This window comes from Aotus nancymaae, unplaced genomic scaffold (genome assembly GCF_030222135.1).
Source record: "Aotus nancymaae isolate 86718 unplaced genomic scaffold, 86718_ANA_hifiasm-v0.15.2.pri h1tg000115l, whole genome shotgun sequence".
Lineage (NCBI taxonomy): Eukaryota > Metazoa > Chordata > Mammalia > Primates > Aotidae > Aotus > Aotus nancymaae.
In genome coordinates, this window is record NW_026988530.1 from 6,248,929 (window position 1) to 6,276,431 (window position 27,503).

General features: G+C 36.7%; 1 protein-coding gene and 1 long non-coding RNA gene across 2 annotated transcripts in view; one reads left to right on the top strand and one right to left on the bottom strand.

Moving 5' to 3' along the window:
- GALNTL6 (polypeptide N-acetylgalactosaminyltransferase like 6) overlaps positions 1 to 27,503 on the bottom strand; it is a 1,235,246-nt gene that overhangs the window by 382,079 nt on the left and 825,664 nt on the right. The gene's annotated exons all lie outside the window — the stretch shown is intronic.
- On the top strand, positions 902 to 26,050 carry LOC105718852 (uncharacterized). The gene is made up of 2 exons (XR_001107844.2): positions 902 to 1,042; positions 24,128 to 26,050. It is a non-coding gene; the product is annotated as an uncharacterized LOC105718852 (long non-coding RNA).

The window sequence follows — 27,503 nt, forward strand, 5'->3', positions numbered from 1 at the left end:
GGCTTTGACTTCATGATTGGTAGGTGGAAAGGGAAGTTTGGAAGTTAGAAGGAGGCTAGCTCATGTTATGCAGGGATGAGACATTAGATAAGATGGTAGCTTAATCTTAGAGGCAAGTATTTGTACTCATAGGGCAGGACTTGGCAAACATTTTCTGTAAAGAGTCAGACAGTAAGTATTTTAGGCTTTTCAAAGTGTGTGAGTCCCTGTTGCACATTCGTCACTGCTTGTTTTTACAATCTATAGTTCCCCTTTTACAAAATCAGGCTGCTTCCTGGATTTGGACTACAGGATTACCAAACCCTGTCCTAGGGAAGTGCTTAGTTTGTAAAGTACATTTGAAGTTGATTTTGGTTATCGTTGACTGCATTTGTCAGGGGGCTAATAAAAGAATAATGAGCTTAGAAAAGAACTGGCCAATTTGTACGTAGGAAGAAAGAGAGTCTAGTCTGAGGATTTGTAGTAAGGAATCTTACCTTTTAAAAGATAAAGCTGAGAAGGTCTTTGAGGAATTACTCTTGCAGCAAGTATGAATTCTAGGTGTGACTGTCACACCTACTGTTAAAATGTTTGACTCAGATCAATGACATAGTAAAGGTGTCGTGCCTAAATCTTTTCAATTAGACAAAATGGCTCTCTCACCTAAACTGGAGAGTCCAACATATCTTAGTTATACCCAGAGGAAAAGAGACAAGAGATTTGGGTGTGATAAAGCAAAAGTAGCAAATAGAAGTATGTCTGAAAAAAAAATATATAGGTATTGAAGGAACTGAGTAAGATCTTCAGAGAATTGTATTGTCAAATGAATCACCAGCTGGAACTGAAAGGGACAGTGACTATTTGAAACTTTAAAATAAAGAATTATGGATGGGTAGACATTGAAGTGCACGACCCTTCAATGTACATTCCAGATTGAAGGCAAGGAGAATCTCAAAGGAAGAACATCTTAGAGGATGGAGTCAAGAATTTTGGAAAACTGGACAAAAGAACCCTTTCAAGACATAAGAACTGCAGTTTAATACGGAAACATTCTCTGCCTAAGGTAGTAAACCTTCACAATCACTGCCTAGTGGGATTCCAGAATTGCTATCAAGTGCCTGCCATGTATCTGATATTCTTCCCTTTTCTGAATGTGAATATCTTTAGAATTATTATTTATTTATTCTGGAGTTGCATATTGGGTGTGGGTGTGTGTTGGAATGGGAGTTGGGCATGTAAGTCATCTTTCTTTTCCTTTTTTGAGACAGAGTCTCATTTTGTCATCCAGGCTGGAGTGCAGTAACATGATCTTGGCCAGCTCACTGCAGCCTCTGCCTCCCAGGTTCAAGCAATTCCCCTGCCTCAGCCTCCTGAGTAGCTGCAACTACAGGCGTGCGCCACCACACCTGTCTAATTTTTTATATTTTTAGTAGAGATGGGGTTTCACCATGTTGGCCAGGCTGGTCCTGAACTCCTGACCTTAAGTGATCTGCCCACCTCAGCCTCCCAAAGTGCTGGAATTACAGGCATGAGACATCATACCTGGCCAAGTCATCTGTTCAGTTCATAGATTTCTGGATGAAGTGAAATCACATCTAAACCTGATACAGAAACCACTACATTGTTTTCTGATAACACGAACTAGGAGGCATCACCAGGAGATCTTGAACTCAGAGCTGATCCTCTGACTGGTGGGACCTTGGAGTTGTCCCCTTTAGGGAGGGGTAGACTATACAGTATATGGGGAAAGGAGAAGAAATCAAGTACTTGGTGAACAGAGGGTGACGCTAGTCATTAATGCTATACACTTAATATTTCCTGTTATCTATCCTTCTAGGCTGCTAGTTGGATTGCCTTTCTCTACCCTTTTAAGTTACCCACATTAGGTTAGCCTTCTTTTAGTTCTCCTTCTATGCTCTCTCTCTCCTCTTTACAAGGCTTCTGCTTCTGCTGAATATAGTACCCAGAGTGATACTATTATAGTTCAGATCACATATTCCCATTGCACTTAGAATAAAACACAAACCTCTGAATAGACCTGAAAGCTCTGGGATCTGATTTCCAGCTGTCTCTCCAGCCCCATCTTAAACCATTCTCCACCCTCTGCATGTTTACTGCTGGGCTTCACAGCGACTATGCTTCCATTACTTTCTCATGCCAAACTTTTTCTTATCTCAGGGCCATTGTACTTCCTCTCCCCTGCCCAGCAGGCTCTTTTTCCTGATGCTCAAATGGCTGAGTTTTACTTCTTATCCAGGTACCAGGTCCCATATCAGCTCCTTGGAGAAGGGAGGCTGTCCCTGACCTGACCACCTCTTTTGAAAGAGCCCAGGGCTGGGCGAGGTGGCTCATGCCTATAATCCCAGCACTTTGGGTGGCTGACACGGGCAGATCACGAGGTCAGGAGTTCAAGACCAGCCTGGCCAATATGGTGAAATCCCATCTCTACTAAAAATACAAAAATTAGCTGGGCATGGTGGTGCGTCCCTGTAATCCCAGCTACTTGGGAGGCTGAGACAGGAGAATGCTTGAACCAGGACCTGGGAAGTGGAGGTTGCAGTGAGCCGAGATTGCGCCACTACACTCCAATCCAGCCTGGGCTACAGAGTGAGACTCCGTCTCCAAAAAAGAAAAGAAAGAAAGAGTGAGCCCTATCATCCCCTGTCTAGTCTCTTCACTCTGTTTCACTTTCTTCTTACTTTTTACGTTTGAAATTATTTTTCTAGTTGTTTATTTGCCTATCTTTCTCTAGACAAAGAGAAGACTCAGCAGGGTCTTGTCTGGCTAATTTCATCACAGAATCCCCAGAGCCCAGATTTGCTGGACACTTCATGAGCACTCAGTGGGTACCAGTTGAATGAATTCACTGATGATAGAGTATACCAATTAGGCAGGAGCAGATCACCACCCTACCTCAGAGGCTTAGTATGATGAAATGTATTGCTCTTTCAAGCCCCATGTTCAGTCTAGGTGAATTGACGTTTCAGCTCCAGGTTTCCATTGACTGAGCTGTTACTAACTATACACTGCCGATTATCATGGCAGAATAGACAGAGCAGACAGACTACACAACAGTTCTTAAAAATCCCACCAGAAGTGACATAGGTCCATCCTGATCGTATTTCCCTAGCCAGAACCAGTCACTAGGTCAGATCCAGCTTCATGGGGTTAGGGAAGGGCAGTCCTACAAGACGCCTGGGAAGAGAATTGGAAATATTTGGCAATTAGCAATAATGACTGCCTCAAAGAAACGATCACTGCCTCCTCTGCTTTGTGTACTCTCCCTCTTCTTTTCAGATCTCAACCAAAATGTACTATCCACAGTAAATTGGTTTTCTTTATCCCTTAAACCAGCTGCTTCTCAAATGTAATGTGAACACCAGTTATCTGGGGATCTTATTAAAGTGCAGGTCTAGACAGGGGCCTGCGATCCTGTGTTCTAAGCAGCTCCCAAGTGATGTTAATGCTGCTGGCTTGTAGACCGTGCTCTCTGTAGCGGCATTTCACACTAGTCTGGGTGCCTCTGATAGCTTCTCTTAAGTAACCAGGCATCCTTCTTAATAGCACCGGTCTTCATTTATACATTTGTGTGATCCACTTCTTCCTCAGATTCTGAGCTCCATGACATCAGGGACTGTTTTGCTGTCATTCACCATTGTTGCTTCCCAGTGATAATGGTGTCCAATAAATATTAGCTAGATTCATGAGTTGTTGATTTCCTGGATTTCTAGGACTCATTGCTTATTTCTGGATATGTGCCAAAAGTCCTGGAACTTTACTGCAGTTTGGCATTTAGTGGCCCTGAAATTGGCATGTGCTCTTTGGAAGGGACATTTTTGGCCATGAGCACTCCATTATTTGTTGCATATATATTAGCATATACTATAAAAACTGCTTCTTTTGGGTTTGGGTACTAAAGTCTCACAATGCTAGCAAAGAATATTATAATTAAAATTAAGCAGTAATTACTCCATTAATGTAACTGGGTTCTCGCTGTCTACATTCCTGAAGTTCATCTTGTTATTTCCAGTGTAGTCAGTTCACTCACTGTATTAGCCACTGTTCTCCAGAGAAACAGAACAAACAGTATGTGGATATATATAAGAGAGCTTTATTTTAATGAATCAGCTCATGCAATGATAAAGGCTTGGTGAGTCCAAAATCTGATGGAGCTGGCCAGCAGGCTGGGGACCCAGAGGGGAGTTGCCGTTTGAGTCCAAAGGCTCTCTGTTGGCAGAATTCCTTCCTATTGTGGGGTAGGGGGTGGAGAGGTGAGGTGGTGGTGGAGGTCAGCTGTCTTTTATTGAAGCCTTCAACTGATTGTATGAGGCCCACCCACATTATGAAGTTAATTTGCTTTACTCAAAGTCCGGTAATTTAAATGCTAATTTCATCTAAAAAACACCATCACAGAAACATCCAGGATAATGTCTGACCAACTATCTGGGCACTGTGGCCCAACCCAGTTGACATAGAATTAACCATCACACTCACCTTTCACATTCTTAAGAATGACTCAAATCTGCCTGGTAATGATAATGACTTTAATAAGCCAGTTATAAAATCTCTGCAGTAGATCAGTTTAATATTCATTTGTGCTTTGAGTTCATTTAGCACTGTTATTAGGACTTATTTTAAACAACCAGAGCTGGCTCAGAGGGAAGAGGGTAACTCAATTACCTTCTCATTTTAGTAATATTCATATTTCTTCCTTCCTCTATAGCTGCCTTTAATTCTCTGCTGTAATTTATAGCATTATAATTAGGAATTTTGATGATATACTTGAGCAAAGTGTGTGCTTATGGATAAGTGGGGCCATTAATAAACTAGGAACTTGGAGTCCTGTCTGTTTCCTTCACATGACTTTGAAAGACACAGATGCTTAGTTTTTAATACATGAATGACAAGCAGCTGCTTTAACTCGCTCACTGTTAGCCAGTACTAAAAAGGCCACGCAGCTGGAGCAAAGCATTTGAAAATGAAGACAAGGGCAATCTGAACTTCCTCAGTGAGGACAGAGTTTTCCCTCTGGCTCGACATTCTACTTCCTTAAGGTATGCTCCTCAGGTGACAGCTGTGAAGGGAAATGCTAATGATCGTGTATGGGCTGTAAAGTTGATGCCTTTTGCCCCTTGAGGGAAATGAAACAGATGCCTGTACCTTCTTAGGCTTCAGTTCTGTGATCTAATTGAGGCTATTGTCCAGCATTAAATCTGGAGTATGCTCTAGTGGGTGTTTCTATGATGCCAAGGGTGAGAGTGTTGTGCCAGTGGTGCAGAATACGGGCCACACCAGATAGAAATAGTTGTTTTTATAATTCTTGAAAGTTACAGATGATTGATTTTGTTTAGACTTACATTAACTTTGTGATCTCGGCTGAGCCAATTAATCATGGTTGTCTTCCCCCTTTCTAAAAAGCAAAGTATTTCTGATCATTTTTAAATACATTGAAGGGGAGGAAGGAAAGGTTGAGGCTGAAGTGATGGAAGGCAGAATGGCCCAGTGGTGAAGCATGCAGGTCTCCTATCTGAATCAGTCAGGGTACCACCAGAGAAGCAGAGGCAGCAGGAGACACAAAGTAAGAGATGTGTTGTAAGAAACTGCATTATGCAGTCGTGGGGGTTGGTCTTCAGGAAAGGCAAGCTGGAACTCCTGGGAAAGAGTTGAAGTGCTGTCCTCAGGCAGAATTTCTTCTCCAGGGAAGCCTCAGCCCTGCTACTAAGGTGTTTCAACTGGTTGAAGCAGGCCCACCAGGTTGTCTAGGATAATTACGTGACTTAACGTCAATGCTTATAGAATTGAGTCCCATCTACAGAAAGCCTTCATAGTAACATCTTAGATTAGTGCTGGAATGAATAACTGCAGACTGTGCTCTATCCAGTTAGGCACATCAGGAAGACATCACAGTGCCCTAAAAGCTCGACCTTTCACTCTCATGGAGGCAGAGAATAAATAGTGGTTATAGAGGCTGGGAAGGGGAGAGGAGATGGGGAAATAAAGAGGGGCTGCTTAAAGAAGGAACAAAAATATAGTTAGATGGAATAAGATCTAGTGTTCACTAGTACCACAGAGCGACTGCAGTTAGCAATAATTTACTGTATACTTCAAAATAACTAGAAGAAAAGGTTTGGAATGTTCCAAACACAAAGAAAAGATAAATGTTTGAGGTGATGGATTCCTGATTACCTTGATTTGATCATTACACAGTGTATGACTGTATCAAAATATCACATGCACCCTATAAATACGTTCAACTGAATATACATAAAAATTTAATAAAAAATTAAAGCTACTATGATTATTGAACAAAGGAAGACATCACAGTGCCCTAAAAGCTTGGCCCATCACTCTCTGTGAAACTTATGCCTTAGTACTCATTCAGTCATTTATAAATAAAAAAATTATAGTATTTACCTCATAGGATGCTTGTGTGGATGATATAGGATTAAATGATCAAATATATGCATTCTGCTTATGATAGGATCTGGCACAAAGTAGCAGTCAATAAGCAGTTTATGCTTTCTCAGGCATTCTTACATTAAATATTAAATTTCATGGTGTCACCAAGTTTTTAAGCATGATTTGTTTCAAGGTGAAAAAACTGACGTAGAAAGAATTGAAATGACTTTTCACCAACCTGTCCAGTTTAATTAATGCAACCAGGGCTAGAAACCATGTTTATTCTGATGCTTTTTATAGTTGAGATGACTGTCACCATCAGTGTCTGTCATTACCAATACGAGTTTCAGTACTTTAAATCATTTATACATAAAATAACCTCAAGGTGTAGCTTGGGCCACCCCCATTTTTTAGACTTCAATACATTTTGATTCAAACACCCACAGGCTGTGGTGGATAATTCAATGTGCTTCCTAATATCATTGGGGATTCTTGGGAAGACATTTCACTCCTGGCTTTGACATCCCTGTCCCTGTTTTCGCTTTTTGTGCCCAAATTTGAAATGCGGCCCTCTTTCCTTGTACCTACGAAGGTATTTCTGTGTGCCAACTGTTGAATGGTGAGAGAGTGGGTTTATACACAGCCGTATCTTCCCTTAACCCCACCTGCCATAGAAATTCATCAGGCACTTTTCCCTCACACTCTCTCCTTTCACACCCTAGTCCACACTCGAAAATTTTAGTGACTACTCTTGTAGGGTTATGACCATGTCTTTGAGTAAGTGTTGGGTGCTAGTGTGAGTTCACACCCTTCCCCTTCATATACATGCCAAATGGCCTGATGGTGTATTTTCTAAGCAAAATCAGTTCTTTTCCTAAAAAACTTAAAAAAAAATCTATTCTAATTCTAAGAAAACAAAAGGAGTAGTTTTCAGACAATGCCTTATTAAGGTATGAACATTTTCACTGTGTCTTTCAAAAGAAAAAAACAAATAAACTCACAAAGATTGGTAAAAAATAGCTAACAGCTAGGGGCTTATTTTACCTCACGCTTCAACTCTTCGCTGACCTTTAGAAGATGAATTTCTTCTATGTTGTGTAACTGCTGTTCTGTGGAATCGTCATTAATTATCGCGAACCACAAACAAAACCCACCATGATGGATTATCCCACAGCATAAGTACTGACTCTAATCATAGACAGCTCAGGCTCAGAGGTGCTAGGTATCAGGTCAGTAAGTTTTGTGTGCATATTTTAAGGAAGTATCATGAAGCTCGAAGAAGAGAAAAGAGAAAGACTATTAGTACTAGCAGAGCTCAGTGGCCTGTCAGCACGTATTTTTGACTAATGGTTAACAAGTCCACAGTGAAACCGACAATGGTTACAATCTTTCCTCCTCTTTCTCCTCCTCCTTTTCCTTTTTCTCTTGCTAATCAAAGGAGGTTATTGCAATTTTGTCACATAATAAGCCTTTAAACTAAATTCTCTACCCTGTGCTCAGAACAGAAAGAAAAAAAAAAAAATGCCCTTCTCATTGAACTCAATAGAATTGCATTATAGATATATCTGCTCCTACCAGCAATTCATGTTAAGCAAGCACATTTTTCTTTCCCCAGTAGACTGTACAAAGCACATCTGCTCTAGTTTTCAAAAGACAAAGTATCTGTGTGCCTCACATACAAGTTATTTGTTAGAATTAAAGGGAAATTTTAAGGAGTGCTTAGACCCTTGGGACTGACCTTCAGCCATCTCTTATTTAAGAAAATTAATAGTTAATTGGTTGCTTTAGCAGCCCATCTGAACTAAGCAGCCTAATAAAGTGGTAAAATATGTGTGGTTCCCTTGAGAAACAGAACACCCTGTCATTGCATACACGGGTGAAGAATAATGCTTAGGAGATTGGAAGGCTGTGCCTAGAAAACGGGTGTTCATGAATCTTGCCTGCTGTCTAAAGCTCTCATTTGTCTCACCGGCACCATTGTGTTCATATTGTTTACTCAGTTTCCATGTAGTAAACTGTAGCCACATCAGACCAATCTGGTTCAACTTTTATGCAACAAAACTCTGAGTTATCAGTTGACATGGATTCCAAGGTTAAAGGTCACATAATCTGAGCTTGCCCAGATAAGCCTAAGTGTGCTACCACAAGGGGAACCTGAGTGCTCAGACCTAGCAGTAGGGACTGAATGAAGAAGCAGACACAGGCCGGGCGCGGTGGCTCACGCCTATAATCCCAGCACTTTGGGAGGCTGAGGTGGGTGGATCATGAGGTCAAAAGATCGAGACCATCCTGGTCAACATGGTGAAACCCTGTCTCTACTAAAAATACAAAAATTAGCCGGGCATGGTGGTGCGTGCCTGTAATCCCAGCTACTCGGGAGGCTGAGGCAGGAGAATTGCTTGAACCCAGGAGGCGGAGGTTTTGGTGAGCCGAGATCGAGCCATTGCACTCCAGCCTGGGTAACAAGAGCAAAACTCTGTCTCAAAAAAAAAAAAAAAAAAAAAGAGGAAGAAGCAGACACTACATGGCAGTACACAGGATCCAATCAGATTGAGATCTGGCATCACCCCATGGCCAGACCCAACACTAGCTCAGGGAGACAGATTTGAGCATTTCCTCCTGTCTCCTTGCCATGTGACTTTCAATAAAGCTTTTCTTTTCTCAAAGCTGGTGCCCTGGTATTGGCCTCTGTGTACCTTGGGCAGTGAGCCCGTTGATGCTAGGCAGCAAAACGACAATGAAATAGCATTAATTGTATGTGCATTTTTAATAATATGTGGCCTATTATGTGTTTTTGACTAATGTTCATCAGATCCACAGTAAAATCAGCAATGGTTAGATTGCTCTTTCCTTTTCTTCTTTATTTTTCCTTAATGAAAGGAGGTACTTGCAATTATTTCACCAATAAAATTTGAAACCAAATTCTCTCCACTATGTTAGAAAAATATAGATGACGATACATTTAACTTATTTTTGGTAAAAAAAACCAAAATGTTCAGAAAGTATATTTTGAAAAACAAAATTGCCAAAATATGTTTTGGGAATCAAATTTGTCTCCAAGGAAATACAATTTTAAAATTATAATGTAGAATATTTGACATATTTATTTAGGATACTACTCTTGAAGTCATGTTTCATTGTAGGGAGGAAATAAGATGCGCTTGGAGGGCAGAAGACACTTAGGTTTTGTATTGTCAGCTCTGCCCTTTATGAGCTGTGTATATTTGGACAAGTTACTCACCCAGTCTAAGCCTCATCTGTTAAATGAAGAAAATAAAATTGCTTAATCAAACGATGAACGTGGGGCTTAAGGATCAGGTACGGCACTTATAACAGTGTCCGGTAAATAGTAGGCCCTAAATTAGAGCTCATTCTTACATTTGAATGAAACTAGCTTAAGGGAGGAAGAGCCTTTAGTTTTGACGGCGGTGAGTGTAAATGATAAAAATTAATAAGTATAAGTTAGACATGTGGATTTAAAATGATTGTCTTAAAGGCACACATGCATCAACAACAACCATCACAAATCTGAAACCTATCACGATGGCTAAAATGAGCAAAGGGTTTTGAAGCTAATAGAAAGTAATTTATTTCTGGTAGTATTAAAAGAAATCAAGACATTTTCTTAAAATTTCTAATTTTAAATGGAATTAAATACTATAAAACTCTATGACCTAAAATATACCCATTTATAGAATTGTGTTGATCCTCATAGCATTATGAACTTAGACTGCTTGAATTCAAGCTCTGACCCTTACTAGCTGTTTTACTTGGGCAAATTGTGTAACCTTTCAATGTCTCATTTTCTTCATCTGTGAAATGGGTAACATTATGATATCTATTTGAATGTCATGAGGATTAAATGGTTAATACTACAAAAGTAAAATAGCAAATGTTGTTATTATTACTATAATTTTAAGCTAATTTTGCTTCACCATCCTAGGCCAAATAAGAAAAAAGAAAATGTTGTATTTTTTCTTCTCTGCTTTCCTTTAGAAACAACATGATTGAAAGGTTTGCTTGTCTCTCTTAAGTAAATGACAGCACTCTTGACATGGTTGGCTGATCAGCAGAGTGAGACAGCAGTGACAGCTTGAATTGATGGGAAGTTCAGCATGCAGTCCAGAATATTTTACTTCCAGATTGCCCAAGGAATGTCTAATGTTCAAAATGGATGACACTAGAGATTCAATAAGGGAAATTTATCATAGAATTCAATATTCATAGAACATTTGTTATTACAATGATTTTTGACCTAACTATGAAAAAAAATACTCTAGTAAGATAGCATTTAAAAGAAAAATTAAGTAGATCAACTGGGGCCCTTGGAAAGGATTAGCGAACTAAAATTAAGGTTGATTTTGACACAAGAAATAGAACTCTAGGAAGTTTTTCTTTGTTTTCTGCCCGAAAATAATGGTCCAGTTGAGATCAAGTGCTTATGCCTGGAAATTAATCATAATTGTGCCTACAGCGTGTAGCCATGGAGCTACTATGCAAACCAGAATAAAGGAGACATTAAGCAATCTGAGCTTCTGCTTTTAAAAATGTGTGTGTATATTTGAATCATATTGTTTTCACTTTTACCATTTGTATGGAGTCAAGTCCACTAATCTGAAGTTTAATTTTCCTTGGTTAATTCTGAAAATATTTCCAGGGAAAATGGCTTAATGATGATTAGAACTGTTCTCTTTCTGTGTGTTTGTGTGTGTGTATGTTTGAGAGAGAGAAAGAAAAGAGTATGTGTGTGTTTTGTTAACACATAAACAAATTATGCTATCACACAACACATGTCCAACAGATTTATGATAATAACCAGGACAATTATGCACATTAAAATATATACTGTCTACTCCATAGTGGAAAACAAGGTGTCAAGTTTTGTAGATACGATTATGAATAACGGACAATGTTGATCCTCCAAAAGCACATTAGTATAGTGAGAAAACAAGGAGTCAGAAATTATAATTTTTACAACCTCTCTTGTCAGTCACAAATGCAGATTCTATTCCAGATCATGACATTATCTGTATGTTTTATTCAAGATCTTTGAAATGAAGTCCTAAATGATGGAAGAGGATAAGAGAAGAGCACAACCTCTTTTAGTAAAATTTGTATGTTGGGGGGAAGATAGTAAGGTAAACTTTTTCTTCTTTCTTAGGATATAGAGAAGCAGAATGTTGAATTAAGATCATGAAAAGAGATGAAAAAGAAGAAAGGTCATATAAAAATCAAGAGGGCTGGGGGCGGTGGCTCACGCCTGTAATCCCAATACTTTGGGATGCTGAGGTGGGTGGATGACCTGAGGTCAGGAGTTCGAGACCAGCCTGTCCAATATGGTGAAACTCCGTTTCTATTAAAAATACAAAAAAATTAGCCAGGCATGGTGGTGTGTGCCTATAATCCCAGCTACTCGGAGACTGAGGTAGGAGTATCGCTTGAACCCGGGAGGTAGAGGTTGCCATGAGCCAAGATCATGCCATTGCTCTCCAGCCTAGGCAACATGAGCTAATCTCTGTCTCAAGAAAAAAAAAAAAAGGCCGGGCGCAGTAACTCATGCCTGTAATCCCATCACTTTGGGAGGCTGTGGCAGGTGGATCACCTGAGATCAGCCTGACCAACATGGCAAAACCCCGACTCTATTAAAGATACAGAAATTAACTGGGCATGGCAGTGGCTTGAACCCAGGAGGGAGAAGTTGCAGTGAGCAGAGATCGTGCCATTGCACTCCAGTCTGGTCAACAGAGTGAGACTTCATCTCAAAAACAACAACAAAAAAGGAAGACAAGAGATAACAATAAAGTGCAATAGCTTAGCAAATGAAGGACAAAATTAGTTGAACAAAGTCGTAGGAGATGACAGATGAGAGAGAGCCACTGGATTTGGTGGAAAAGCACATTTTGATCTTTGATGAGCAGGTAGTTTCAGTTTTAAAGTCAGATGAAAGCTGGCAGAAACTAAGATGAGATTGAATCAGGATAGAAATTGGAAGTGTAAGTACAGACCAAATATTTGAAAATTTTAGCAACTTAAAGAGAAAGAATTTATGGGTGTTAAAAGGAATGGAAGCTGAATCAAGAAAAAAACTTACAATTAGGCAACAGAAAACCATCTCATATTTGAAAAAGGAAGGAAGCCTATCTATTGAATCAAGTTGAGAAGCATTGGCTAATTGTGGAGTGAAATTCTGGGGTTAAAGGAGAGAAAGGTGAGTTAAAATTTAGTTCAAATAGCCATTTCAGAAACTAGGAGACAATATTTACCTAGATTATAAGGAAAGATTAGAGGACTTGTTGAAAATAATGGAAATCTTATTTTTTCTTTTCTCTCATTAAAATTCATGCCCTGGGGATAGAGTCTGTTCTTAAACAAATATAAAGAATTCTTGCATGATCTAGGGCCTGCCTGTGTCCACAAACTCTTCTTCCAGTGCTATTTTGGCTGCATTTTATTCTAAAGGCACAATATCTCTCTTTCAAAAACTCGATCAGGCCATGCTTTTCCCAACTCAGGACACTAGCACATGATCTTACCTTTCTTGGAATTAGTTCTTCTCTTTTGGCTCAACTAATGCAACATAATCCAAATCTCTGTAAAATATCCCATCCTAAGAGACTTCGTCCTTAAACCAGCAATTCAGCCTAGGTTTGTCTATTTTATTTTGAAAGCACCCTATTCTTTTTTGAGGAAAAGATTTGGAACTATGAATGACCTCTACACTCCTGAATTTGGAGATTGCAACTTACTGTTGTAAAATGCACGTGACTGGCTGCAGATGGACTTTGCTGACAAATGGAAAATTAATCCCCATTCTTAGCTCCTTAAACATAAACTAGACAACTTTTCCAACTGTCCAGTGAAATATAGGAGTGTTCTAAACACTGCATTTTGTGGATTCTAAGACTCATATTAGCAGCTCTGTTTTACAGTTTTCGGGGTGTCAACTGAAGCTGAGTTCTTCCAGATAGGATTTGCCATTTATTTCTTCCATTAGCCAACCTGGGACCTCTTTGTGCGTCTGGTCTTTGGGACCACAAGGGGGTATGAATTCGGAGTTGCAAATATGTGTGAGCACTCCTTATGGTTCAAATTCTCGAATTCAAAGGACATTTGTTTTCCCTACCTCTGTCTAGTAACAAGAACAAGACATGTAAATTTAATTTTGCTATGTTGCAGCTTTTATTTCTCATTAATTTTACACTTTGACCTTCAATCTTGTCTGTCTGGGGAGGATGATATTTCCTATCAGCTTCTCCAAACTTGATTTATCTTTCGTATGTCAAATAGTAATGTGTCATAATCAATGACAATTTATAATGTATGTTATATGTGATGAAGTAAGGCAGTATTATTCTCCCGGTTCACAGAGCCTACTTGTAGGAGTTTAGCTAACCAATTAGTCAGCTAGAAGAGTTCCTTTCATGTATTTACCGGTTGAGGAACAATTATTTTTTGAGTGCCTACTAATATGCCAGGGAATGTTGTAGGCCCTGGGGATTGAAAGGGAAAAAATCACACCCAAATCCCTGCCCTCATGAAGTTTAAGTCTAACTCCTATGTAATATTGTGAAACTGCAATAAAATTGCATTTACAGCACTAATCACCAGTGTGACCTGAGTCATTCCTGTTGCAATATAATCCCTTTTATAGAACTCATTACAAGTATAATCAAGTCAAAGTGCAATAGTTGGCTTGTTGTCTTTCCTCATTGTAAACTCCATGAGTTCAGGTACTGCTGTTTTTGTTTGGGCCAGAAGTCCCTGCCCCTAAAGCAGGCTTGGGACCAGGTGGATGGACAATAAACAGGAACTAATAAGAGAGTGTGGTGTACAACATTTACCTAAAAATTGACCAAGTTCTAATCCTCAAGTAAAGGTCTTTCATCAGTTTTTATCTTAAAGGTGAATACAGTAAATTTGACTCTATTAAATATGATTATAAATTTAGTCATAGTCGAACTTTTTCAAGAAGCAGAAAAAGAGGGTTTCGAACTGTAAATTTTCAAATTTCCCACTTCTTGAAAAAATACTGAATTACTCACATTACAGTTCACACTAAGAGTTATGATTATCATGCTTTCCTACATGCTGTAGTCTTTAGGAAAACTTTTCAGTCTCACATATTCAATTCTTTAGACATTATCAAAACTTATTTGCTTAGCCCCTTTTATTTTATTTTACATTTTGATTATCAGCTCTCATTATTGTGCTTTATTTTCTTTTTTGGAAATACTATTATTCAAAGTCATTTCTTCACATTCTATCTCAAAGTCCATTGTCATCTGTGACATTAAGAGACATCTCTATCCATTTCTTCCACATTATAACTGTGTATTCATATTTATTTTCTGTAGCACTCTGGCAGTATTAGGCCAGATTTTTAAGGCTTATAATTATTTAATTGCTATTGATTCTACTGACTTTTGGTTCTTTGAATTCTCTGTTTATTCTGACCTATTATTATTTAATAGATGTAATGGCCTTTCGATCTCATTAATGTTAAGTAGCAATTCTCTATTTTTTTTTTTCTGACTCATTAAGAAAATATTTTCTGAAGAATAAGATTATTTTTTCCTAGGCACTTAGATATCTCTTTTGTTAAACTTTTTTATTTGAAATAGTGACATTGTGACTTATCTATTTATTTATATATGAATTTACTTTGGTTGCTATTTCTTCTCATAAAAAACTCAAGGTACTGCTGAATAATGTAGACCAGGTGGGCGTTCTTTTTAAAAACACAGCACATTCCTGGACTCTGACTTCCAGGGCAGGGCAGGCTAGAAGGGGACCCACCGCTGACACTGTGGTCCTCAATCTGCTCACCAGTTGGGACATCCCAAACAGATCTAGGGATGAAGACCAAGAGGATTAGACCTCTTTCTATACCATGAAGATTGTTTGTTTGCAGGCAACTCTGAGATACAATCATGGGAATTTGGGGAAGATTTCTACCATAAGCTTTCTTCTGCTGAATACCTCTGTACCTAGGACACTTAATAAAACACAAATTTTCTAGAATCACTATGACCTCCTCGGCTACATCTGAGGCCATAAACACAAAATATGTTTGAGTGCTTTGTACTGAATGAGATTTGTGCCTATATAGCAATTTAATAAAACTCTCTCAATTTATAAGAAAAAGTAATGTATATAATATGTACAAGTATAAAGTCACTGTCATAATAAGACAATGTTTTGTTTTGTAAAATAAATGTTTCATTTTATTAACTTGAAAATAAACACTTTTAACAATAAATGTGAAATAATCACACATCTACACTTACTACTTTACTTATACTACATGCATAAACCATTTATTATATAAAATGGTTTCCATAATAAATCATTTTAAACAATAATAATCAAAATAATGGTTTATAAAATAAGCCATTTATTATTTAGAATAATTGCTCTGCTTCTGATTATTCAGGAGAGAATTTTATAAAAATTCTTCATATACACATTTGACTTCAGTTCTTTGTTATCAATTAAAAAAGCCACTTTGTGATTATTCTAACACAAAAGAGAGCACATGGTCATGGGATAACTAAGCCAATATTAGAAATTAAGGCAGTTTTCTTTTAAAAATTATTTTGTGTCTATTTGTTATTTCCTCACCATAATCGGTTACTGTAACACTTGGAAATTTGTCTTTAAAGACTTTGCTTACAGCAACATTCAATACTTGGAGCTGAGAAGATACACACTCAGCAATAATGACTACAATCTATGCAGTTTCTCTGCCCCCTCCCTGTTGTTTAGATAAATGTTCTGGGTGACATCTGACCATCCTAAGCGGCCAGTGGTTGAGGTTGCTTCAGGCTAATGTATTTCTCTTGTTTGTTCACAATAAACTGAGAATGTGACTTTAATATAAAAAAAGTTGTATGGATTTGAATATAAGGCAACTACTTCTGCTTTGTTTTTTGAGAAAAATTACACCTTATATTGAAGTAAGTGGTAAAAATAAACTTAGTTTGGATTCCTCAAAAATGGGTACTAAATTACTCTAACAAAATCATCAATTATTACATTAGAACTTGAAGTTATGATTTTAATCTTCAGCCATCTGAACTAAGTGTAGTTGTCAAATGCAAATCTGAGTTTTCAGAGGTAAGGTAAAAAGTAGGGGATAGCCCCATTCACAGGTAAAAAGTTAATGATTTGGGTAAAGTATTGGGTAAAGGACTTATACAAAAATGACCTAATCCAGGGAGAATGATTTAGCAGGTGACATCTTGAAGTTGGCAGGAAAAAGGCTTAGCACGCAAATATCAGCAAAAGATAGCAAAGGTGCTAGTTGGAGGAAGACAGAGATTTTGTGTTTTGTGTAAGTTGATATTCTCAATGCTTACAGCTACGCCTGGCTTCCTGATGACTCAGCATGTATTTTACTCTTCATTAAATGAATGAAGACTCAGGCTTTGGATATGTCCTGATTATTTTTTTGGAGTTCAAATCATTTTTAATCCTGTTTCTACCAATTATGAGGCATGTGACTTTGGGAAAGATAAGCCTTAGCTTTCTTATGAAAAACAATGGAAATTTTAATAATTCATATTCTTAAAGGATTTTCTGAAAAGTAAATTGTGTAATATTTATAAATTGACTACTAATTAATATTAACATTTAGTATCACAAGAGTAAAAGATTCTTATGTTCCCAGGAAAAGATTGTGTTTTGGGCATCCTAACAAGCAATCACCAGGACCAGCTTTAAATCCATCTCAATGATAAGTGGCAACTTATTTTAGAAGCTTTAGGAGCTGCATTTCTGAAGCCCAAACAGTGACGTAAGCCTTTGGCTTCCAAACGTCAGTCAATGAGCAACAATCTCACTTCAGTAGCCCAGCCCATGGAAGTCAGCAGACAGTCAATCTGGCTCCAGTAATCCTGTTACATAGCTAAAGGCCCTAGTCCTGCCCAATTCTAAAAAACTGCCTATCCCAGAGCCCACACCTCCATAAACCCAGTAAGATGAGTTCTCTGCTATTCTCAGAGAGATTGTTTTACAAGCACACTTCTCCCTCAGCCTTGTTAGTTTGTTTCATATATTGAATAGTGGGTGGTTTCCTTGACAAGTAAGTGTCTGACATACAAGAAACAGTTAATAAATTTAATAATAGTATTGTGGCTGTTTCCATTGCTATTAGTCTTAATGATCACATTACCAATGTAGGGTACACTGGGAGATTGCCCTGCCTCCTTCAGCAATCATGAAAAAAATTATAAAAAGAATTAAGGAGAAATGATGGAAAATTTTTCATCAGTCCTTTCGGGATAACTTTGTTACGTAAGGCAGAGCTGTGGTGGGAGGAAGGGTGCTCTGTATTATTACTTCTCAGGAAATCCATGCAAAGTTAAATAGCAGAACTATGAAGCTGTAGGCAGATCAGACAGGGGTTCTTGAAAAACTAATCTGTAAAATATGAGGAATGCTAAATTTTCAACATAGTGGTAGAAGAGCATGCCTCAGCCTGGGCGCTGGAATAGAAGAAACCACCACTTTTACTCTGGGGTGGAGAGAAGTGTATGTACTTTCATCTTACCCTGCTCTCACCCACTCCAACCTTTCAGCAATACACTGAAGAGTATTAGAAATTCCAATGACCTTTGCTTTGCACTTTTATTCTAGGTCATATAATACATGAAGACTGATGAGTCAAGTCCTGAGCTGCATCCTCCATATTACCTTTTGAGGCACATACTGAAAAGCCAGATATAATTTCTAAAGTTTGCTCTACTGTGTGAAACTCCACACCAAACCTATTCTCCTAAAGCCCACCTGGCATTTTCTATCTGGGTGAAAGGGAGTGAGGATGGGCTTAACTGACAGTAATTAACTGACCTTGAAGGCCTAGAGTTTTTCCTAAGGATACCTTGTGTTGTGAATAACAAAAGTTAGGACCTAATTTTGCCCTACCTAGGAAACCTCTGCAGGGTGGGTTTACAGCTCTTACTTCATCTTTACATATAATTATGTTATTAAGAAATCACTCCAAGTCTTCATTTTCATTGTCATCCTTACTTCCAAAGGGACAAATTAACTTGAATTAATTTGAGTAAATGCTGATGAAGAATAATTCTTCCTTGTAATTTTCTAATGTCATGATTTGTATTGACTAGAAAAATTTTTTTTCAGGAGTCTAAAAATGGTAATTTGAGCTCCTAAATATTAACGTCATGTTGTTAAACAATATGATTGATTGAAGCTATCAACATAGTATTTCACAGCTTTACTTGAAGAGCAAGTTTAAGAATTTCTTTCTATTCCAAAAGAATAGTTGTTCCGATATTTGAAAGTCTTTATAAAGAAAATTTGCAAAACAAAAATGACTTTATTACAAGGGTTTAGTATAAATGTGTTAAAAGCAACTATAGTATCAAATACTGTATTATATAAAAGTAAATATAAAGAATATGTAGTACTAGGCATTATAAAAAACAAGGGCTGGATACAAGGGCCATGTATAAAAATTAATTGTATTTCTATATATTAGCAATGAACAAATAGAAAATAAAAACACCATTCACAATATTTTTTAAAAATATTAATACCTAGAAATGTGTATAATAGTTATGAAGTTATCTACATTCATAAGTATAAAACTGCTGAGAAAAAGTAAAGAAGGCATAAATAGAGAAACATACCATGTTCATAGATTGGATAACTTGATATTGTTAAAATGCTGATTATCCCCAAAGCTATCTATAGATTTAATACAAAGACAGAAAAAAACCCAATCTTTTCTGGGAGGTGGGAATTCAAAAGCTGATTCTAAAACTTATATGGTAATACAAAATGCCTAGAATAGATCTGACAATCTTTTAGAAAAAGAACAAAGTTGGATAGCATATAGTACAAAATAGAAATATTTTCTATACAGCTATGGTAATTAAGACAGTGTATTGGAGTGATGGGGTTTAGGATATGCTACCCCAAAATATGACACCTTGCCATGTGAGCAAACAGCAGAAGTAGAAAAACCATTTCATTTTCCCCTTGAAATGGTTCATAAGACCTTCATGGAAGAGGTGTTTTTCCTATATCCTGAAAAAGGAATATCCTTATCTCTGAAGACACAGAGACTTATGGAATAATCTAAACAAATGAGCCTTGATAAGTCCTGCTTATGAACTCTCTCTGCCCCCACCCTGGTCAGATTATTACCATTGGATCATACCCTTAGTTTAATCATACATCTCCATGACTATCCATCTCTTAATCAAACCTAAGCATAAAAATACACATTTACCTATTCTGAAGGGGCCTTCATTTCCTTATTAAGAATCCCATGTCATGTAAAACACATATTAAATGTGTATGCTTTTCTTCTATTAATCTGTATTTTGTTATGAAGGACTTAATCACAAACCTAGTGAAGAGAGAGAAAAATGTTTCTTTGCTTCCATAGGGAACAAAGAAAAATCTTTCCAGTGGATAACAATGGAACTGATTGGTGACCAAAAGTATTTTCACATATATATATTCATTTTCTAAAACAAGTGCCACTGCAACTTGGTGGGGAATGGATAATCTTCTCTATACATGTTCCTGGATCAATTAGATATCTTTATGAAAAGTAATGAACCTTGATTTCTACTTTATACCATATACAAAAATCATTTATGGATCATAGTCTTAAGTGTTAAAGGCAGAAAAAATAAAACTTTCTGATGAAATTATAAGACAATATCTTCATCATCTTACAGTGATTTTTTTCTTAAAAAAAGACATTCAAAAACATTAATAAAGAAAGAATTAAAAGATTAATGAATTCACCTTTATTAAATTCAATACCTTCTATTTATCAAAAGACACTATTATAATAATGAAAAGTGTAAGACTGGGAGAAAATATTTGTAGTAGACAAATCCAGCAAAGGACAGGACTTCTGTCTAGAAATTATAGAGTACTTCTAAAAGTCAGTGGGATAAAAACAGATAATCCAATTAAAAATGGTCGAAAGGGTTGAACAGACACATGACAACAGGATACTTATTCACTATGCATATGAAAAGTTGTTCAGTATCATTAGTCATTATGAAATGCAAATAAAAATTTGATGCTACCATCCACCCACCACAATGGCAGTTGTGATGCTGCTGATCACGTGGATTAACTGGAACCTTCATACATTGCTGCCGGTAGTATAAATTTACAAAGATCCTTTGGAAACTAACAATATATTGTAAGGCTAAACAAATGCCTACCGTAGGTCCTAGCAATATCACCCACCCCCTTTTTTGCCTTTCACTCCATATATATACACATATATCCAGAAGAAATAATTACAACAAATATCACATACAAACATATTCATTACAGCTTTACTCAACTCAAACATTTATCAATGGAATGGATAAGTACATTGTGGTATATTTATATATTTAATATTAAAAAGAAATAAAAGTGCTACATGCAATACATGAATGACTCTCTATGTATTGGAGAGTCTATGTGTCTGTGCATACTCAAAGACACAAGAGAGTAAGATTCTATTTATTCGAATGTCAAGAAAAAAGAAAATTAATTTCCAATGGGAAAAGTCAAAATAATTGTAACCTCTTAGAAAATGTTGTCTAAGAAAGTGGAAGGTAGATACTTCTGGGGTGCTGAGTATGTTTTATATCTTGTTCTAGCTGGGGGTTACCATAGGTGTGTGTATGTTTATGTGTATAAATGTATATGTATATGTATATGTGTATTAGCATTGCTTATTGATTTATATGAACACATGCATATACATATACATATATACACACACAGTGTATGTATGTACAATGTATGTATGTGTGTGTATGCACATATACCTATACATAGAAATTTATCAAGTTCAATAAAGATGTGTGCATTTTACTGTACATATGCAATTTCAAAACCACACAAGTGCATAGAAATCAAACCAATATAATACCATTACATATACACCAAAATAAGTAAAATGAAGATAGAAGATACTAAATTTTGAAGAAGGCAAGAAACAACTGAAACAGTCACATATTGAAGGTAGGAGTATAATTGGAAAAACCAGTTTGGGAAACCATTTAGTAATATTTACTAAGATTGAACATAAGCGTATTTCATGACCAGCAGTAATACTTCAAAATATATACTCAAGAGAAATGTTCATCAAGTAACATATACCAAAAGCAGTAATACTATTGTAAACATAATCTGGAAACAACCTAAAATATCCATCAGCAGTATAAAAATCAACTGTGGTATATCAATATACTGGAAGATTATAGATTAAGAAGAATGAATGAATTCCAACTGTGCATAATGATGTAAATAAATATTACAAAAAATGCTTAACAAAAAATGCCAGACACTAGGATTACTCACTGTGCGATTATATTTATAGAACACCGAAAGTGAGACAAATCTATGAGGTTAGAAGTGAGGACAGTGGGAATTATTGGAAGTAGGGGAGTCAGTGGCTACTTGGGGACTTTAGGGAGACATGTGGTGTGCTGTTAATATTCCAGCAATATTCTGATTCTTGATCTGAGTGACTACATGAATACATTTACTTTGTGATAATTCATCAAACAAAGAATGCATGATTTGTCTACTTTTATGTCTGTATTTATTTCTTAATAAAAAGTTTACTTTTAAAATAGTAAGATCTCTTAAGGTACCACATTCTATTTAAATTCTGTTACAGATTTTAGCTTAATTAATGCAACAGATGTGCCCTTATAATTAATTAAATCATAGTTGCAATCAAAGTCATTTGCTTATTGATTTACGCGATCATTTTTATGAGTCTGAAATTGTTTTAAAGTGAGAAGCTAAAACTAGACTGTGCCGTTGAGGTGCCAGAGGGCATGGGATGAAATGTGGGAGGTGGTGGTCAGAGAGTGGGATGCATACAATCGTAGGGTCTTCATGGAACTGATGAGGCCTGAATTCCACGTCCCCCACCCTCACCTTACAGGAGCTTATTTCCTGGGAGGGGCTTTAGCAATATGTTCATAGGGATACGTGCTTTTGCCATATTTACAGAAGGAAACTATTTTGACCACAGCCAGTTAAGACCACTCTCTGCCAATCTAACTTCTTGTCTGCAATACTTGCCCATTTGTTGGATGGCAATGGAGAGAGGCCATAGGCATTTTTGAGATCTTACAAAGTCACGTCAAGGATACATTGAGTTTCCTTTTTGCGATGTGATTTGTGTGCATGTGTGTGTGGTTTTAAGTCACTTCTGTGGATAGGGAAGTTCTTGTGACAATGGCTATGGGAGACACAAGAGCCACTACCTGGAAAATGAAAGAAAGCCAGTTATGCTAAAGGAAGAAAGTGAAGAGAATATTCATAGGCTAATTTTAGGATATACGGCATTCTTCTGATGATGGTTTCTGAGGGACACAATAGAAAAAAATTAGGAATCGGGGTGGGTAATAAGAGAGGACAAAAATCAAGTATGCCTAGGGTCCAATAGGAGATTAAAGCTTTGGAAATTAAGGCAACTTAGAGTCCTTGTGGTAACTGATGAAAACAGAGACAAGGTTACAAGTAGATTATTTCTGGTGGTTTTAAGAAGTGTTGTTAGTGACAGAGACAGATGTAGAATTTAAGAACTTTACCCACTAAATTATTTGCTTCTTGATTCATCATTGAGATTAATGTTTATACAATTCATGGGAATATTCAATTATGTTAAATGATTTTATTGTTTCACCACACTTTGTAGAATTTATTGTGTTGTTTGCAATTTGACAGGCAGTCTTATTGAATACTTGAGAAAATGAATACTTATGCTTTCAGTAATAAACTAGAAATTGCTTAAGGATAATCAATGTGATTAATATTTTTGACTAGAGGCACAGTTACATTCATGTTAATGAAAGGTAAATACAGCAATTCTGTCTGATTTCACAAATCAATTTAATTTCATAAATCTTAAAATGTTTCATGACAGGAATGGTTGAAACCTCCAGCTTATTGCTTTTCTATTCCTGTCTAAAGCATTGTACAATCATTTAGAAATGTATTAGCTAGATAGATAATGCATTAAATAAATTTTAGTACAACTGTTACAGTTTTCAGACATTGGAATTGTGTAATTCTGATTCTGATTTGGTATTATTTTATTAATCTAAATAGTTTTAATTTTTTTATTCTTACCAAAATTTACCTTTATATCCACAAGTTATCACTTAGCAATATCTAATAACATATGTATTACAGAATTAGTAATTGATTAATGAGTTAGTATTTATATAAAGAATGATGATTCTTTTAAATACCATTTTAGTTTGATTATTTACCCAGTTTTTGGTGTTATAAACTAAGGATTGTTTGGAAATATGTTTTACTGGTTCAAGTACCCTTGACAAACATGTAGAAAATTAGACTCATTGTACCAATTTCTTCCTATATAATACATGTAAAGTGTAGCAGAGTTGAAAAAAATAAAAAATATTGAAGCTACTATTAGGAAGAAGAAAAAAGACTTATGTTCTTTAATTTCAATCTGTCAGGATAAATAGAAGTTGTGTTTTACTCCACCCCCAGGAAAGTCCCTTAATTAGATGAGCACATTTTTTTTTTTTTGAACCAGGAACTTTTGATTAAGAAGCATATTAGTTTCCTATTGCTGTTGTTACAAATTACCACACTTAGTGACTTAAAGCAACACACATTTATTCTAGAGGTCAGAAATTCCAAATGGGAAAGCAGGGCTGTACTCCTTTTGACGGCTGTGGGTAAGAATCCATTTTCTTGCTTTTTCCAGCTCTAGAGGCTGCCTGTATTTCTTGTCTTGTGGCCCCATTTCACTCTGACTCTCTGCTTCCATTGTCACATGGCCTTCCCTGCCCTGACCATCCTTCTTCCACTTATAAGGACTCTTGTGAGTACATTGGGCTTGCCCAAGTAGTGAGAGTAATCCTCTCATCTGAAGACCCTTAACCAAATCATACCTGTAAGGTTTCTTTTGCCACTAAGGTAACATTTAAAGGTCCAGGGATTAGGACATGGACATCTTTGGGAGACCAGTATTCAGTCTACTACAAGCTTTAACAAATGTTTATTTTCAGTTATTTACAGTATAAAATTGTATGCATTTATCACTAAGATAAACAATGACATGTCATTATTTGGATTTTCCTCTTTAACATCAAGCTCATGACTATTATCTTAGTCACATCCAACAATAGGGTAATTTCTATAATAGTGAATCTGATTTTTGGTTAAAATAATATCATGAAGTTCTATCATAGGGCAAATCATTGGGTGATGAGATTATATACGATTCCAGGACTCCTTGGTCCTCAGAGACTCTACACCATGAAAAGTATCCTGTACTGAGTGAGTGTTATACTCAAAAGACAGTGCTTGAAAGGTGGACTGAATATTTATTTCAAGGAACCTGAAATCCACAGCTTTTATACAAATACTGCCATTAGAACTATAGGTTTATCATATATACCAAATAATTATCTAATCATGTGGTTTAGTGGACAAAGACAAATATTGTACTAAGAAGAAAGAAATGGATAATTTGAGTTCACTGTGCACCTGAAGTACGATATGCTACCAAAAATAGTTATTAGATATAAAGCTTGCTCAAAAATAATATTGTCTATATTAAGAAAAATAATTCTGCCAAACTTGGATCTGATCATCCACAATCTAGAATACTTCATTTTTTTCTAAGTACTATATTTTACAAGGAATGTTTAAAAGATACAGGAACATTTGAGAAGAAAGGTCACAGAAAAATAATCAAGCCATATGCATGATCTAAAGACATTTTTACTTATAGGAAATTATTGAATAAGTGTATTTTTGAGGAAGGTATGATAGCTCTTTTCAAATATTTAAAATTTGAAAGGGTGTGGTTAAGGGAGAAAGACAGATTAATGGGTCAGGGGGAGATTGATCTTGCCTTGATGAAAATCCCAAAACTAAAGGTCAGAATTGTCTTTAGATTGACATGAGTTTGAAGTACAGTAATTCCTACCTTCAAATTCCTTCAAGTTATTTTCAAGTTCCACAAATTTAACCTGAGATGGTTCAAAATCCATCTTATTTGAATTAAATTTGAAATAAATAGGTTTCACTATATTTGAAAAAATTTCCAAAACACTGATGCCTGTAGCAACCTATTTATATAATATTTATCTAATAGATACTTAACTCAAATATCCAAGATGTTTCTTTAAGATAGGCAGGTAAATAACAGGTTAGGAATAAAAAAGTTTAGTTATATTCTAAAGTGCGATACTTATTTCTTAGTGCTTCATGATTACTGAGGCAAACATTTTATAAGTCATGCAAAAATATAATTATGACTGAGTAGTTCGTAGTCCTCAATTATGACCTAGGTGTTTATAATACTCTTGTAAAAACTAAATTGATAAAAACCATCAAATCTGTCATCTATTCATTAATAACATCTAAGGATAAGTTGGCTCTTTGAATATAATATAGCTAATGCTCAGAGATTTTCTTTTAGTGAGTTGTACATATCTCTGTTATAGCATTGTATTAAAATACCTTTAGATTTCTGTTATATGGACTACATGATTAATTATGGGAAGGCAGAAATATACCTTATTCTTCTCTTTGTCCACATTTCCTCATCTAATGCTTGGTACAAAACGGGATTCAATCAATGTTGATAAAGTTGTAGTAATAAGGTTAATTAAATATAGAAAAATTTGTGGTTTACTTTATTTAGATTAGGTACTGTTATAACAGACAATGTTGAAACTTTCTTTTATGAATGAGTCTTCAGAGATTTTCCACTCTTTGCTACTAGAATTTCATTCTTTCATATAAGAGATCAAAAGTTGAAGTGCCTATAGGGACCCAAGCTAAGAAACGAGAAGAAATGAAAACTGGGCTAGACCAAGGAGCACATACCCTGCCCCATCAAGAAGCTTCCAGAGCTGTTTAGCTCCAGCCAACTATTTCCACAAGGGACAGTGCAACCACACGTTCCAGGTTTTCAGTTGAAGACACAAATCTGGATTTTTATATAAAAATGTTCAGTTTTTAAATTATTGGTCACTGTGTGGACCATAAAAAACATATCTTTGAGCCCTGTTTTACTTGCAGGCAGCCTGTTTTGTCTCCTCTGCTTTTAGGCCTTGAATACGTCTATGGGCTGGAGAGAAAACACTCCAGATGAGAAGCATAATGTGAATAATTTATGCCTCATAAATGATGTCCTAAATACAGAGAATAGACACTGCTTTTTGAGAAGGATGGGACATGTTGGAAACAGATAGAGGTGAATACAGAGTGTGGTAGTTAGTCATTCTGGGGAGAGCTACATTAGACAAGTTGTCGGGTTTAGGACTATGTTCCCAGAGACTGGGTAATTTATAAAGGAAAGAGGTTTAATTCACTCACAGTTCCACATGTTTGCAGAGTCCTCACAATCATGCCAGAAGGTGAATGAGGAGCAAATCACATCTTATATGGCAGCAGGCAAGAGAGCTTATGCAGGGGAACTCCCATTTATAAAATCATCAGATCTCATGAAACTTATTCACTACCATGAGAACAGTATGGGGGAAACTGCCTCCATGATTCAATTATCTCCACCTGGCCCCGCCCTTTACGCATGGGGATTATTACAATTCAAGATGAGATTTGGGCGGGGACACAGGCAAACTGTATCATTCCACCCTTCACCCCTCCCAAATCTCATGTCCTCATATTTCAAAACCAATCATGCCCTTCCAACAGATCCCCAAAGTCTTAACTCATTTCAGCATTAACTCAAAGGTCCACAGTTTCAAGTCTCATCTGAAACAGGGCAAGTGCCTTCTGCCTATGAGCTTCTAAAATCAAAAGCAAGTTAGTCACTTCCTAGATACAATGGGGGTACAGGCATTGGGTAAATACAGCCATTCCAAACTGGAGAAATTGGCCAATATGAAGGAGCTACCAGCTCCATGCAAGTCTGAAATCCAGTGGAGCAGTCAAATCTTAAAGCTCCAAAATGATCGTCTTTGATTCCATGTCTTAGATCCAGGCCACTCTGTTGCAAAAGGTGGGTTCCCATGGTCTTGGGCAGCTCGGCCCTGTGGCTTTGCAGGGTACAGCCTCCTTCTCAGCTGCTGGTGTTGAGTGTCTGTGGCTTTACCAGGTGCACT